Source organism: Macaca mulatta, chromosome 3 (assembly GCF_049350105.2).
Source record: "Macaca mulatta isolate MMU2019108-1 chromosome 3, T2T-MMU8v2.0, whole genome shotgun sequence".
NCBI classification, from domain to species: domain Eukaryota; kingdom Metazoa; phylum Chordata; class Mammalia; order Primates; family Cercopithecidae; genus Macaca; species Macaca mulatta.
In genome coordinates this window covers 183,769,175-183,785,125 of record NC_133408.1, presented here as the reverse complement: position 1 = coordinate 183,785,125, position 15,951 = coordinate 183,769,175, and the positions used below count along the sequence as shown (strand labels likewise).

Here is a 15,951-nt window from a genome sequence, read left to right as displayed (position 1 = left end):
TTGCAACACTGCAGGAATCCCTTTCACCCACCCATGGGAGTACTACGCAGTGAAAGGGCATGGTTGGGAAACATTCAGGACCTGATTACAAGTCCCACTGCCTACAAAGGTCAGGCAGTAATGTGAAGGGGCAAAGTGGGCCTGGTACACGATGTTGGGAAGGTAGGGCAGTCTAGCCAACAGAACACTCTTCTAAAGGGGGGCTTTAGATTGTCATGCCTTGAGAATGCAGGCCCTCTGATGCTCTGTTTCCAAATTATTCAAGAGAAGCTGGGAGTCTCCTGCTTATGTAAAAACTCCTGATTCCTTAAATGTTGGAAATTAGTGAAAAGATTTAGAGGACTATCCAGTTCCCCTAAACAGACCCTTGGGGACCAAGTCCAGCCTATGGGCTGCTGATCTGGGACCTCTATTATAAGTAAATTTGGAAAACATTTTTCCGCTTGCACATGAGGCAAGCATCAGTCTCAGCTGAAAATTTCATGTATGTAAAACAAAAATGATTTTGTTTTTATTCAGTCAACTCAGTGCTGACATTGAGTTCCTATCCCACTGATTTAACAGAAAATTCTGTCATAGTCATTGATGGGGTCCCCTGGGCATCCCCTCTGGAGTCTGGTCAGCTCCTTAGGGTACCCCAATAACACATGCGTAGGTCAGCCCATCACTGCTCTTCTAGGGTCCACAGGTCCTACCCCAGGTCTCTGCATTCTCTCCTCTTGGCTTTGGTGCTTTTCCAAGGCCCTCCCACCCTCACCTCACTGTCTAAGCACCTTTGGTAATCTGTCCAGTGGCTCAGGCTTTGACTAAAGACTGACTCCTTCAGGATGCTTTGCAGAAGCAGCTACATAATTTGGGGGCATGGTGCAAAATGAAAATGTGGGGCCTCTTGTTCAAAACATATTAAGAATTCCAAGGTGGAGACAACAGAGCATTAAACCAAGGGTGAGGCTCTCCTGAGTGTGGGGATCCATGGGACTGCAGTGGTCACACATCCATGAAGTGGCCCTGACGCTTTGCTTTCTGCATTGGAAAAGTGCCTGAGGCAAGGAATTACAAATCCTAGCTACCGGACTGAGAGGTGGCAGGCAAGTTGGGAAATGGAGAGGATTACATTGCCATGTTTTCGAGAACTGGTTCAGGTTTAGACATCCTAAAGACAAGACTACAAATTTCATAAAGCTGAGAGCAATTTGCAGGCCACATCACCAAGGACTGGTTTAAGAATTCAGCACCAACCCTCTCCATCCATCCTTTCCAGCTTCCAGTCAAGCCAGAAGGAAGGGAATCAGATGGGTTCTCTCTCTCTTTCTGTTTCTCTGTCTCTCTCTCTCTCCCCCCAATGACCTCACTCTAATATAAATAAGATCTTCTCCCTGCACTGTGGGTTCCTTCACCCCCACCGCTGTCTCTCTCCTCCCTACAGCACCTTTCTCAAAATCAAAACCCTTCCACTTCCCTTATGAGCCCATTTGACCTGTTTTGCCTTTCTGCCCCAATCTCACAGGCCTCCCTCAATTCTAAACCCTGCTCCCCTTTGAATGCTCATTTCACTTGGGTCTTTCTGTCCATCTTCTCTCTTCTATATCGTTCACTTTCATCCCCGAGATAATTTAGTTCCTTACAGGTAGAGAGCATCGTGGGCAGAAACTCTTACCAACAGACCACTTGCCTTGTTGTCTAGTACTGCACTTATTAGCCACCAAAAAGACTGCTGCTCTTCAGAGCTGTAACACATGCGATGATGTGTAAGAAAGGTCATCCTAAACTCCTAGGGGCTGTCAGCACTCTGCTTGCAATCTGGCGGGGCTCCCCTCTCTCCTCCTTTCCTCCCAGGCTCGCAGCCAGTCTGCAAAGAGCAAGTCTGAGAAGGAGAGGAATGGGTGGGGGAGTGGTGGGTGAGGGGTGGAGGAACCGAGGGGTGGCCAGTAGTGGGAGGAGGCAGGTGAAATGGAAACTCCTGGCTTCAGCTAGCCCAGACCTCGCAACGGCCCAGGTCCGGGAGTCTTGGTGTGCTTGCTGGTGAAGGGGTTTTCTCAGCTACACTGGCCCCATGTCCTGCCAGCCCCTAAAACATAAACACACACACACACACACACACACACACAGAGAGAGAGAGAGAGAGAGAGAGAGAGAGACATGAGGCGCCGAGAGGACTAGCCAGTGATCTCAGCCTCAAGGACTTTGTACTGCAAGAGCGTTGGCAACTGAATTCCAAGGTCATGCTCCATCTCTACCTGCTGCAAACCCCTTCTGCTGTTTGCATTTACTGTTCCTTTTTCTGTTACTATAAAGGAGGAGAGTGGATGAGATGTTTTAGCTCTGAAATTCTATGAGCAATTGCACCGCAAAAACAACAGCAACCAAAAATGGTGGGTTTTGCTTGTGTGCCTGGAGAGAGAGTGGGGGTGGGCAGGCTTATGTCCTGTTGACTATCAGCTTCTGAGGGGAGGAGGGATCTGGCAAGAGAGACGTGCAGCTGTCTTGGCAGAGAGAATGAGAAATGAGAGAATGAGAAAGAGAGGTAACTGCAAGCAACCCTGGTCTTTTAGAAACACTCAGTCTACAATCCCCAAACACCCACCTGCCCCCACAGTTTCCCCCCCAACACCCCATTTAACTGCACAAATACACCCAGACGCTGGCTTTTCCTTTCACCATAGTAGTCATAAACTACGCCTCTGTGCTAGTAGCTGGGTGTGTTCACTTCTAGAAATCTTTTAGAAGTAAACTACCAGTGTCTGTCCTCCAATCTCAGGCCAGGTCTGTGTAGTTTTGAAGGAGACTAGATTTACAGGGAAATGAGGAGAGAATACACAGCTTGGAGATTTGAAGAGCAAAGGAGGCAAGGGTCAAGGAAATCATGGAAGAAGTCTGGAAGGATCTGTCCCTTCTCTGGTTATGGTGAACATTCACATAGGGTTTTCCATGTGCCAGACACTGCTTTAAGAGCTTTATCTGTATTAAGTCATTTAATCCTCATAAACATTCCATGAAGTAGAGACAGTCACTATCCCCAATGTTACAGATGAAAACACTAAGACAGAAGCTAACAAGCCCTTTGTGATAGGCAGGAAAATGGCTCCCTAAAGATGTTGATATGGTTTGGCTCTGTGCCCCCACCCAAATCTCATCTCGTAGCTCCCATAATTCCCATGTGTTATGGGAGGGACTTGGTAGGAGATGATTGAATCAAGGGGGCGGATCTTTCCCATGCCTTCTCATGACAGTGGAGGGGTCGCAGGAGATCTGATGGTTTTAAAAATAGGAGTTTCTCTGCACAAGCTGTCTCTTTGCCTGCCGCCATCCATGTGAGATGTGACTTGCTCCTCCTTGCCTTCTGCCATGATTGTGAGGCCTCCCCAGCCACGTGGAACTGTGAGTCCAATTAAACCTCTTTCTTTTGTAAATTGCCAAGTCTCAGGAATGTCTTTATCGGCAGCACGAAAATGGATTAATACAGATGTCCAGATCCTAATTCCCAGAACTTGTGATATGCAATGCTGCATGGCAAGGGAGAATTAAGGTTGCAGACAGAATGAAGGCTGCTGATCAGCTGACCTTGAGATGGGAAATTATCTAGATTAGCAGATAGGTCCAATGTAATCACAGGGTCTTTCAAAGTGAAAGAGGGAAGCAGGAGACTCGGAGAAGGAGATGTGACACAGAAGCAGAGGCTGGAGCCATGAAATTGCTGACTTTGAAGATGAAGGAAAGGGCTGCAAGCCAGGGAATGCGGGCAGCCTCTGGAAGCTGGAAAAAGCAAGGAAAATAGATTTGCCCCTAGATCCTGCAGAGAGAAACGCATCCCTGCCTACACCAGGATGATAGTCCAGTAAGACCTGTGCTGGACTTCTGACCTATAGTCCTGGAAGATGTAGTAAATCTGTGTTGTTTTAAGCCACTAAATGTGTGGTAATTTATCACAGCAGCCTTAGCAATGAATATACTCCCCAGCTTTTAAGCAGGGGATGTGGTGGCTTCAAAGTCCAGGCTTTTTCCCTGCTACTCCTTTCTTTGTTTCCTCCCTCATGCTCAATATCTGTCATCTATTGATTGGTTAGTAACATTCTCAACGCCTTACTGTTTTATTAAACTTATAAAAACAATGTATGTGATTTTTAAAAAAACAATTCAGTGGTTGTGAAAGTAAGAATCAACAGACAATTTCTCCACCGTTAGCCCCGCCTCTTACATAAGCACATGCAGCATGTCTTCTTCATACAAGAATTTAATGCTAAAGCTGGTGCGGTGGCTCAGGCCTGCTATCCCAGCACTTTGGGATGCCGAGGCAGGAGGATCACTTGAGCCCTGGTGTTCGAGACCAGCCTGGGCAACAAAGTGAAACCCCCTCTCTAACAAAAAATCAAAAACTTAGCTGGGCGCGGTGGCGGAGCACTTGTGGTCCCAGCCACTGAGGAGGTGGAAGGATCGCTTGAGCCTGGGAGGTTGAGGCTGCAGTGAGCTATGACTGCACCACTGCACTCCAGCCTGGGTGGCAGAACCAGACCCAGCCCCCGAAGAAAAAAAAAAAAAAAGGAAATTAAGAAAGAAAGAAAGAAAGAAAGAGATCCTACTCTCAATTTTAATACAACTTGCTTTTTTAATTAAAAAATATATCTAGAACCGATAGATTTTACTCGTCCTTAAAAACAGTCGTGTATTATTTTATATAAACATCTCTCGCTATTTATCAAGGCCCTCACTTGTTCAGAAATAGTCTCACTTTTGTTTTGTTTTCAACAATTTACTCCCTATATTCCTGGGCGGGCGCCTAGGCCTGCATCCGGGATTCGGAGCCACATCTGGGGGCAGGGCCTCTGATGTCTAGGGGTGGGGCGGCAACGCCCAAGCCCCGCCCCCGTGCGCATCGACCAATCAGCTCCCGGGACGGCACCTCCTCGCCACCCCCCGCCCCCGCAGTCTCCGCCTACGGTTTTCCACATCCTGCAGTCTCCAGCCCGCCGCCCTGTCACTCCTGGGCAGAGAAGCTGCTTCCTCCTGGGAACAACTGCCTGCCGCTCCTAGCAGGTTCCTACTGCCCCGAACCCGCGCTGCAGGGAACAGCGGGGCAAACAGTGAGTGGGGTTCAGCGTAGACTCTGGACCAGGAGAGGCCCGCGGTGACCAAGGCCTGGGCTCCGGGTTAGTGTCCGGGGCGGGGAGCGGTGAGCGGGGTGCGATGCTGAGCGTCTGGGGAGGGCCGGGCGTAGACTGCGGCCTCTCCGCGCTCCCCCAGGTGATAGAGCCGTTCCACCGAGGATCCCTTCCTTAGTCTCTACCCCGTTGATGATTTTTCTCTGCAGCTCGGTCCCTATTTCATCTCGCCGCATTGTTATGCCCTCTGCTGGGCGGGAGGCGATGACCCTCCCTATTTTCGTAGGATTTGTTTTTTGCTCCCAAGAAGCCATTAAGATCTAGATCTGAGCTAGCAGGCACCCTCGAGGCGATTTGATCTCGCCTGCTGGGGGCTTGCATTCTTCTAGGCTAGCTTGTCTCTGTTAAGCCCAGGTGGAAGTTCTTATCCACCCCAGTGCTCTAGGCGCCCACGGGCTGGCTGTGGGTTTGTGGTGGGGGAAGGGACCTGGGGAGGGGTTGCGGTGAGAGCCGCGCGGGGATTCAGGCTGAATGTTAGTCTGGAATGCATTTGGCCTGAAGCAGCAAGTGCTGGATGATACAGTTCGCTGGTAAACAGCCGACAGCTGGCCGCTGGTTTGGCCCAACCTGCAACGGAAGAAGGCCTTGAGTACAGGAGAAAAAGATCTTTGCGAATTGGATAATCATGGAAATTTAGAAGAAGTACAGCTCGAACTAGACATAAAGGACATAATGTGTCTGTCTAGCTGACCAGCCAACCATCGGTCCATCACTTTCATCTTCCAAACTAGTGATTTGTTGATGAATTGGTTTCAATACTTGGTTTTTAAAATGTTTAATAAAAAGTACATGAAACATCTCAGAATGGTCTAAAAATAATGAAACGAATGCCTGACCATCTCCTTGGGTCAGGAAATAGGGTGCCACAGTACCTTAGAAGCCCATGAGTCCAAACTGATGCCCATTCTCCTCCCTTCTCTGAGATGTGACATCTTTCGTGATTTTTGTCTTAATGATTCCCTTGCTTTTCTTTTTAGTTTTACCATATTTGTGTGTGTATTCCTAAAACATACGTGTTTGCTTTCTCAATTTTGTACTTTTATATCAATGACATTATCCTGTACGTATTCCTAAGTTTTATAGATTCATCTTTCATGCTTCCTTCCATTTTCGTCGTTTATGGTGTAAGTGTACATAATTTATCCATTCTACTGCTGATGGACATTGGATTGTTTCTAGTTTTGGAGGTGTATGAATTATCTATAAGCTATGTAACAAATTACCGCAACACCTAGCAGCTTCAAACCAAAGCGAACAAGCAAAATAAATCATGTTACCTCCTATCTTACAGTTTCTGTGATTAGGAATCCAGGAGGGGCTTAGCTGGGAGTCTCTGACTCAGGGTCTCTCACAGGCTGTATCAACAATCAAGGTATTGACTGGGCCTCAGTCATTTCAAGACTAGGTGTAGGGTCGAGGACCTCGCCCAGGCTTACTCACGTGATTGCTGGCAGGCCGATTGGCCTCAATGACCCTGGCTGGATACATCAGTTCTTTGCCACATGGGCCTCTGTGTAAAGAATGGTTGCAACATGGCAGCTTACTCCCCCCAGGGTGAAGGCTCCCACAGAGAAAAAGAGAAGACAGAAGTCAGATTCTTTTTGTAACCTTAGAAGCGACATTCCATTATTTTTGCCATTTTTTATCCATTAGAAGTGAGTCCCTAGGTCCATCTCACACTGAAGGGAAGGGGGTGATACAAGGACATGAACACGTGGAGGCAGGGATTATTGGGGCCACTTTAAAGCCTGCCCACGTCCTCTAATATTCAAGTACACTTGCGTGGGAGCTTCCCTAGAGTATACAGCTGGGAGTAGAATTGCTGAATTATAAGATTTATGTATATTCAATTTTATTAGGTCATTTCTAAACTGTTTCCAAAGTGTTAAACCAGTTTGCACTCCCTCCAGCAGTGGATGAACGTTTGTTGCTTTACATACTTGCCATAGCTTGGTCTTGTAAAATTTCATTTTTTGTCAGTCTGGCAGGTATGAAATAACATTTCACTGTGATTTTAATTAGCATTTTCCCATAACTAATGAGATTGGCTGTCTTTTTATATGTTGATCAGTTTTTGTGCTCTTTGTGAAATTTTGATTCCTGTCTCGTATTCATTTTTATATTGGATTGTTTACCTTTTTTATTGACTCATTGGAATGCTTTCTTTATATAATCTAGGTACTAAACAATAATTGTTAGCTATATATGCCACAGACATCTTTCCGAATTGCTTTTGAGGTTTTTTTTTTCTCTGTCTTTATGTCAGTTTCTTTCTCTGTCTCTATCAATGAATCTAAGTTTTGAATTTAATTTCAAGTTAGTAGTACTTTCTTTTATAGCTTGTCTTGTTTGATAATTATTTTCTCAAGATCATAGATTAATTTTAGTGTATCGTTTTCTAAAAGTGTTATGGTTTTGCCTTTGGCTGTTAGACTTAATTCACATGGAAACTGATTTTTATGTTGTTTATTCCATATGGATAATCAATTGCCCCAGCACCAGTGATTTGCATGAATCAGGATTTCCATATAAGCATGAATTTGTTTTAAGCCCATTCTTATTTTCTATTTGTCTAACTCTGCCTCAATACTAATAATTTTTAACCACTATAGTTTTATTAAAAGCCTTGAAATTTGGTAGGAAAAGTCCTATCACCTGTTTTTTCTTCGTTAAGAGTGTTTTAGTTTTACTTGGACCTTTGACCTTCCATATAAATATTTAAATAAACTTATCAAGTTCTCCAAAACAAGAAACAAACAAGCAAATAAACCTGCTGGAATTCTGATTGATATTGGATCAACTCTGTGTCTTAGTCTGTTTTGCGCTACCGTAGCAAAATACCTGAGACTGAGTAATGTATAAGAAACTGAAATTTATCAGCTCACAGTTCTGGAGGCTGGGAAGTCCAAGATTGACTGGCTGGCATCTGGCAGGAGCCTTCTTACTGTGTCATCATGGCATAAAGGCAGAAAAAGGGCGAAAGAAAGTAAAAGGAGGGTGAACGCCGCCTTTTATAATGAACTCACTCCCGTAGTGACGGCATTAATTCATACACTCTGCCGTCATGGCCTGATGGCCTCTCATTAAGCCCACCTCTCAACACGGTTACATTGGGGATTAAGTTTCCAACACCTGCTTTTTGAGGGACACATTCAAACCATTGCGCTATAAATCATTTTGGGAAGAAATTACTTCTAAGACATTGGCTCTCTTCCTCAATGATCATGGTTTATGACACTATTTATGTCATCTTCAATGTTTTGTACTATTTTTTATTGTTTTCTTTTGGCTCAGTTTTTGTTAAATTTCTAGGCACGTTATATTTTTACTGCTATTGTAAGTATTTCCTTTTGTAAAAGTTATATTTTGTAGCTTATTGTTGCTGGCATACAGAAATTCAGTTGCCTTTTATATATTATATATCAGTCAAACTTGAAAATTAATAATTCTAAATTTACCTGTAGCTTCTTTCAGATTTGCAACATAGGCAATCATCTGAAAATAAGGATAATTTTGTTTATTCCTTTCCAATTCTTATACCTTTAATTTCTTTTTTCTGTCTTATGACAATGACTAGGAGCTCCAGTACACTGTTGAATGAAAGTAGTAAAGGGCATCTTGTTTTGTCCTTAAGATAATAAAGAGAAATATTTCACTATATCAACTTAAAAATGGCATTTGCTATAGTTACTTTGTAACCATCTTCCCCATGATAAGAAAGTTCTGTTCTTCTTTTGGTAAGCACTTTTATTATAAATGGATGTTTTTTCAAATGGTTTTCCTGTAGCTGTTGAGAATATATATACTTTTTTCCTTTAACTATATTAAGAACATAGTATAGTATTTAATTTCTGATATTAAACCAATTTTGTATTCTTGGAATAAACCTTTCCTGGTAAATATGTAGTAACTTCTGTATGTGGATATAGATACAAAGGTAAACATTAGATATTTATATTTATATGTGTGATTTAAGATTGGCATGTAATTATACTTTTCTGTACTATCCTTTTCTGATATTGGTATTATCATAAAATAATATGAATAGTATTCTCCCTTATGCTATTCTTTGGAAGAATTTGTGCAAGATTGGGATTATCTGGTCCTTGAATATTTCCTTGAATCACCTGTAAAATCATCTGCGTTTGGAGTGTTTTTTGTCAGAAGATTTTAATGATTGTAGAACTACTTAGGTTTCCCTATGGAGTCAGTAGTGATAAATTGTATTTTCCAAGATATGTAACAATTTCACATATACATGAGTGTATTAGTATACATATATGTTTATGTTTATTCAATATATAAAAATACATTTGACCATTGAAGAATGCAGTAGTTGGGATACTGACCCCTGTCAGAATTGAAAATTTGTATATAACTTTTGAGTCCTCTAAAACTCAATACTAATAGGCTACTGGTGAGTGGAAGTCTTACTGTTAACGTAAGCAGTTGATTAACACATATTTTATATGTTATATTCTTAACCAGAGAAAAGAGAATGTTATTAAGAAAATCATAAGGAAGAGAAACATATTTCTCGTTCATTAAGTAAAAGTGAATCATCATGAAGGTCTTCCTTGTCATCTTCACATTGAGTGGGCTGAGGATGAGGAGGAAGGGGAGGGATTGGTGTTGCTGTCTCTGGGGTGGCAGAGATAGAAGAAAATCCAGATATAAGTGGACCAAGGCAGTTCAAACCTGCATTGTTCAAGGGTCAAATGTATATACATGAATATATATATTCAAGATCAATAAAATTGTTTATAATATCCTCTTATTCTGTTTATAAATCTTTCCATTATCTGTTGATATGGCCACTTTTTTATTATTAGTATGTGTATATTTTCTTTCTCTTTTTGTTTTATTTTTTCCAGAACTTGGTCTACTTTATTAGTTGTTCAAACAGCAACATAAAAGCTTTATGTCTTTTTCATATTTTTACTTATTTTATTACTTCTTCCTTCTTTCTTGGAATTTTTTCTATGATTTATATTCTAAGCTTTTATATGCTTAGCTCATTAATGTTGAGCTTTTCTTCATATGTAAGTTTTTAAAGCTATAAATTTCTATCACTACTTTTTAGCTACATCTTACAAGTTTTGATATGATTATTTTTGATCATGTAGCTTTAATTATAATTTTCCTTATAGTCTCTTCTTTCAGACATGAATTTTTTAGATAAGTACCTTTTAAATTCCGTTTGGCCATTTGAAGTTTCTTTTGTTATCTTGTGGCTGTAGTTGCCTAATTTATATCGTAGTCAGAGATTGCATGGTACCAATTCTTTTAAATTCACTGAAGCTAGCTTTAAAACCCAGTAAGTTTTCTTTGTGTGCGTAAAAAGAATGTGTCGCCTGTAATTACATGATGCTCTGTGTATATCTTTAAAACAACTTTTAATTATACAGCCCAATCTTACATATCTTTAATTTTTTATTTGCTTGAATCGTCAATTACAGAAATAGGTATGTTAAATATTCTCACTATGATGGTGGATTTGACAATTTCTCATTAATCTATATATTTTTGCTTCATATATTTTGAGGCTATGTTATCAGTGAGTTGTTGTAAATTGAACATTTTATAATATGGGGACCTTACATTATGATACCTGTTAATGATTTTTGTTTTAAAATCCTATTTTTTTTTCAAAGATCAAATCAAGGTTTCTTTGGTTTTTGCCTCATTTATCTCTCTTTTATCATTTGGCTCTAAATCTTCTGAATCTATGTTTCAAGTATATATGTAGTAAACTTACTTGCATTTTTTTAAAGTTTGGATTTTAAAAATATTGTTTGACAATTTATAACTTGTCATTGAATAATTCATGTATATTTATTGTGACTAGTAATACATTTAGATTTATTTCTACCATCTTATTATTTGCTTTTTATTTTTCCTGCCTTTTATGTTTCTTTTTTCTTCCTCTCCCCACCTTTTCTTCTAACTTTCTTTGTTTGCCCATTTTTTCCTTTCTATTATTTGGACGTTACATGTTTTAGTTCTGATGTTTTAATTTTATAATATATTTAACCCATATAATTCCTATTTTTTAAGATGTTTAACTAGTTTTATAACAGATTTAATTTAGCATACTTAAGTTAAATTGATCCTTAGTACTTTGTCTCTTACCCTGCAAGTATCAAATGTTGATTGTTATTTAATACCATCAGTGTATTAAATATGTGTTTACCAATGTGTGTTTACAGATTTTTCTTTTTACAAAAAAGCCCAAGGTATAACGTAGAGTAAGGTTGACAAATACTAAGTGTACAGCTCAATAAGTTTTAAATATGTATATGGTCAGATCAAGATATAGAATATTTACAGCACTTCGGAAGACTTTGATTTTCCCTACTCCAGGTAATTTTCACTCTCAGAAATAACCACTATTCAGAACTCTGTCATGATATTGGTCCAATCTTGATCTTCACATAAATTGAGTCATAAATAGGTATCCTTTTGTGTTTGTTTTATGCAGCATTAGTTCGATGAAGATTCTTCCATATAGTGGCATATAGCAGTACTTTTTTCTATAGTAATGTATGGTTATTTATCCATTCTACTGTTGATGGACTTTTATTTTTTCCAGTTTTTGACTATTACAAATAAATCTCATTTGAACATATCTTTGGTAGACATAAAAACTTACTTTTCATGAACATACATCTAATCAGCCTAAGTAATGTCAAACAGTTTAGCCACATAGCTGTATCAGTTTACACTCCCATCAGAAATATATATAAGTCCCATCAGCTCCAGATCCTTATCACCATTTGATATTGTCACTATAATTAATTTTAGCCACCTGGAATGGATATAGGTATCTTACTATGGTTTTAATTTGCATTGTTTTGATGACTAATTAAGCATCATTTTTGTATGCTTACTGGCCATTTGAATGCCATATTTTGTGATGCACCTGTAGATGTATTTTGTCCATTTGGGGGTAAAGGGATAGTTTCTTTTTTAAATCAATTTCGTGAGTGTGTTAAATTATATTCTGGATAGGCATATACGTTTTTTCTTGTATCAGCGATTTGCAGATATCCTCTTCCAATCTTTGACTTGCCTTTTCACATTGGCAATTATGTCTTTTAATGAAAATAACCTCTTTATTTAATTTTTATAATATCTAATTTTTTTGTTAGTAAACCCAAACATTTATGCTTAGGACTTGAGTTGTATTGAAGAGAATTTTGCCTACCTCTAGATCACAAAAAGATTCCCTATGCTTAATAGTTCTGTCATTCACATTTTGTTTTATAATTTAGATTATTTTTTGTATATGATATGAGGGATGGGTTAGAGTTCATTGGTTTTTATACAGACATCCAATCGATCAAGAATTACTTATTGAAAGGCCTTTCACACCATTAGACTTTTTGAATCTATGTTCATTGAGTAATATTCGTCTCTAGCTTTTTGTTCTTGTAATGTACATATGTGATTTTGCTATCAAAGTTATGCTGGGTGTAATAAAAATGAGTTGGGAAGGATTTCTTTGTTTACTATTCTCTGGAAGAAGTTTTATAATATTAGTATTATATTTTTCTCAAGTGTTTAGGAAAATTCGCCATAAAAATCCTTTTGGGCCCAAACTCTTTTGCGGAATGTTTTGATTTTGGACTACATTTTTTTGATGTATAGGATTATTTATACTTTGTTTCTTCTTGCCATTTTGGATAAATTATGTTGTTTAAGGAATTTGAAAATTCATCTGAATTTGTTAAATTTATTGGCATATGGTTACTCATAATAGCACTTTGTTATATTTTTAATGTCTTTTGGGATTGTAATAACATCCCCTGATAATTATAATGGATTCACTCTCTGTGTCTCTTTATTGATCATTCTTAGTTTGGTTCATTAAAACCAACTTTTGGTTTTACTGAATTTCTAAATATTTTTGAATTTGATTCTTGCTTTTATGTTTATTATATTCTTTGATTTACTTCAAATTTGTTGTTCTTTTTCTAATATTTTGAAATAGTTTACTTTCAGTCTTTCCCTTTTACTAATGTAGGCATTTAGAGCTATATAGTTTTCCTTTATTAAGTAATTGCTCTTGCTGCCTCCCACAAATTTTGATAAATTGTATTTTAATTATTATTTAATTAAAATATTTTCTAATTTCTCTTGTGATTTCTTATCTGACCTTAGGAGTGTTCAGAAGTGTACTCCTTAATTTCCAAACATGGGAATTTTCTAATTAACTTAGGGTTATTTATTTCTGGTTTAATTCCATTAAGATCAGAGAATATATTCTACACCTTTTTGAGTTTCTTGAGACTTGCTTCATGCCAATATATGTTTTATTTGAGAAAATGTTTGACATACACTAAAAATCAAGTATATTCTGTTGTTGGTGGGTGTATATGTACCATATGTGTCAACAGGGTCAAATTTGTTAATTATGTCATTCAAATCCTGTATATCCTTACTGATTTTTTATGCACATGTTTTATCAGATTACTGAGAAAGATGTACTTAAATCTTCAACTATGCTTGTGGACTTGTCTGTTACTTCTTTTATTATTGTCAACTTTGCTTTATAAATTTTGAAGTTGTATTATTAGGGATACAAATTTAAAATTTTTGTATTGCTGTACTGAATTGATCCTTTTATCATTATGAAATGTGTTTTATATCTATAGTAACACTTGTTGACAGTAATGTTTACTTTGCCCATTGTACATCTAGCCATACTAGCTTTCTTTTGGTTAACGTTTGCATGGTATACCTTTTTCCATCCTTTTACTTTCAATATTTCTCTTCTAAATGAACTCTTTTTCTAATTGGATTTTTTAATCCATTTATATTTAGTATAATTATTTACATAGTTGGTATCTTAGTCGTTTCGGGCTGCTGTGACACAAATGTGACAGACTGGTAGTTAAACAAAAAACATTTAAAGATAAACCAGCAGATTTAATGTCTGGTGAGGGCTGGCCTCCTAGCTTATAGACAGCTACCTTTCTCACTGTATTTTCACATGGCCAAGAGAGGGAGCTCTAGTCACTTTCTCTTCTTAGAAAGATACTAATCCCATCATGAGTGTTTCACACTAATTACCTACATCTAATTACCTCCCAAAGGCCCACTTCCTAATACCATTCCACTGGGGGTTAGAATTTCAACATACAAATTTTGGAGGGACACAAACATGCAATCTATAAAAATTGGGTTTAAGCAAGGTTGCAGTGAGCAAAGATCGTACCACTGCACTCTAGCCTGGCAACAGAGCGACACGCTGTCTCAAAAAAAAAAAAAAAAAAAAAATTGGGTTCAAGTCTACCAATTTGCACAGTTTTCTCTTTGTCCAATCTCTTCTTTCTTATTTTCTCTTTTCTTGATTTCTTTTGAATTCAACACCTTCTATTAATTTTTCTTCTATATTTTGAATTATAAATTTTTTTATTATTTTATTGGTTACTTGAGATATTACAGTTCACCTTACTGATTTGTTATGACCTACTTTAAATTATTACTTCTGTGTACTCTCAATGTAAAATTTTAAAAGTTTATCTCCATCTTGCAGCTGTACTGATTTCTGTTTTTTTTTATATGCTTCTATATTCCATAAGGAATTATATTTGTTTATTTAAACAGTCAGTATTCATTTATATTTGCCTGTGTATTTACTCTTTTCAGTGTTCTCTATTAATTCCTAAAGCACTGTGCTTCTATGAGGAATAATTGTCCTTAATCATGAAAAAATAGTTTTAGTTGTTATATTCTGCTGGGAATACATTCTTTCAGCTTTGGTATATCTAAAATTATCTTTACATTGCCTTTATTTTGGGGGAATATTTTTCTTATGTATAGAATTTTAGGTTGGCAGATTTTTCTTTTTCTGCTTTTAGGAATTCTGTTGTGTTCTCATTTTCATCGTTGTTTTGAAAACTTAGCTGTATTTTTTGTTCATTTAAATGAGAAGTATCCTTTATCTCTGGCAGCTTTTCAGATTTTCTCTATGAATTTGGTTTTCAGCAGTTTGAATGTGATGTGTCTGAATGTAGTTTTCTTTCTGTTTATTCTGCTTGGGAAACGTAAAGTTTCTTCAGCTTGTGGTTTGATATTTTTCAAATCATTAATTAATAACATTTTGCTTGTTTTATTATCTCTCTCCTTTCCTTCTGGGACTCTGATTACTCATATGTCACAACTTTTCACCCTGTCTTGTAATCCTGTTACACTCTTTCTGTATCTTTTGATCTCTTTGTATATCATGTTTTCTTTCCTCTTATGTATGAATACTTTCTACTTACCTTTGCTATACTTCATGAATTCTCTGGTCTTTTGTGTTTAATATGCTATTAAAGCAATCTATCAAGTACCAATTTTAATTATTATTTTTCTTTTTTAATTTTTTATTTTACTTTTTTATGAGTTTTATTTCTGTGCTGAAATTCCACAGCCTTGTTTCTATAGAATTTCTTAACATATTTATCCCAGTTGCTTTGAACCACTTATGCCCATGTCTGTTTTCTGTTCTCTTGAGTTATTGGCAATTTATTCTGTTTTTTAACCTCTTTCTTAATTTTTGATTGAATGCAGAATATTGTGGATGAAAAAATATTAAGGTTTTGGTTGATGTTATTTTCTTTCAAGGGGATTTTTTGGGGAAGTGGGCAGATAAAGTACCAGCAGATTACTTTGATGCTATCAAAGATTAGTTTTAGGCTTTGTTAGGACTAGCCCATTTAAGGTTTGATCTTTCTCCAAGAACATAGTCCTTAAACCATAAGATATGCTTCTTCTTCATATGTCAGGGATTTTCTTATGTGTCAAC

General features: G+C 37.9%; 1 protein-coding gene across 4 annotated transcripts in view; it reads left to right on the top strand.

Moving 5' to 3' along the window:
- Positions 1-4,928: 4,928 nt before the first annotated feature.
- The window catches only part of TCAF1 (TRPM8 channel associated factor 1), a 51,619-nt gene continuing 40,596 nt past the window's right edge, over positions 4,929-15,951 (top strand). For all 4 annotated transcript variants that reach the window (XM_015135164.3, XM_015135165.3, XM_077997611.1 and 1 more), the window contains exon 1: positions 4,929-5,144. The gene's annotated coding sequence lies outside the window, so the exon portion shown is untranslated. The remainder of the gene's footprint in view (positions 5,145-15,951) is intronic.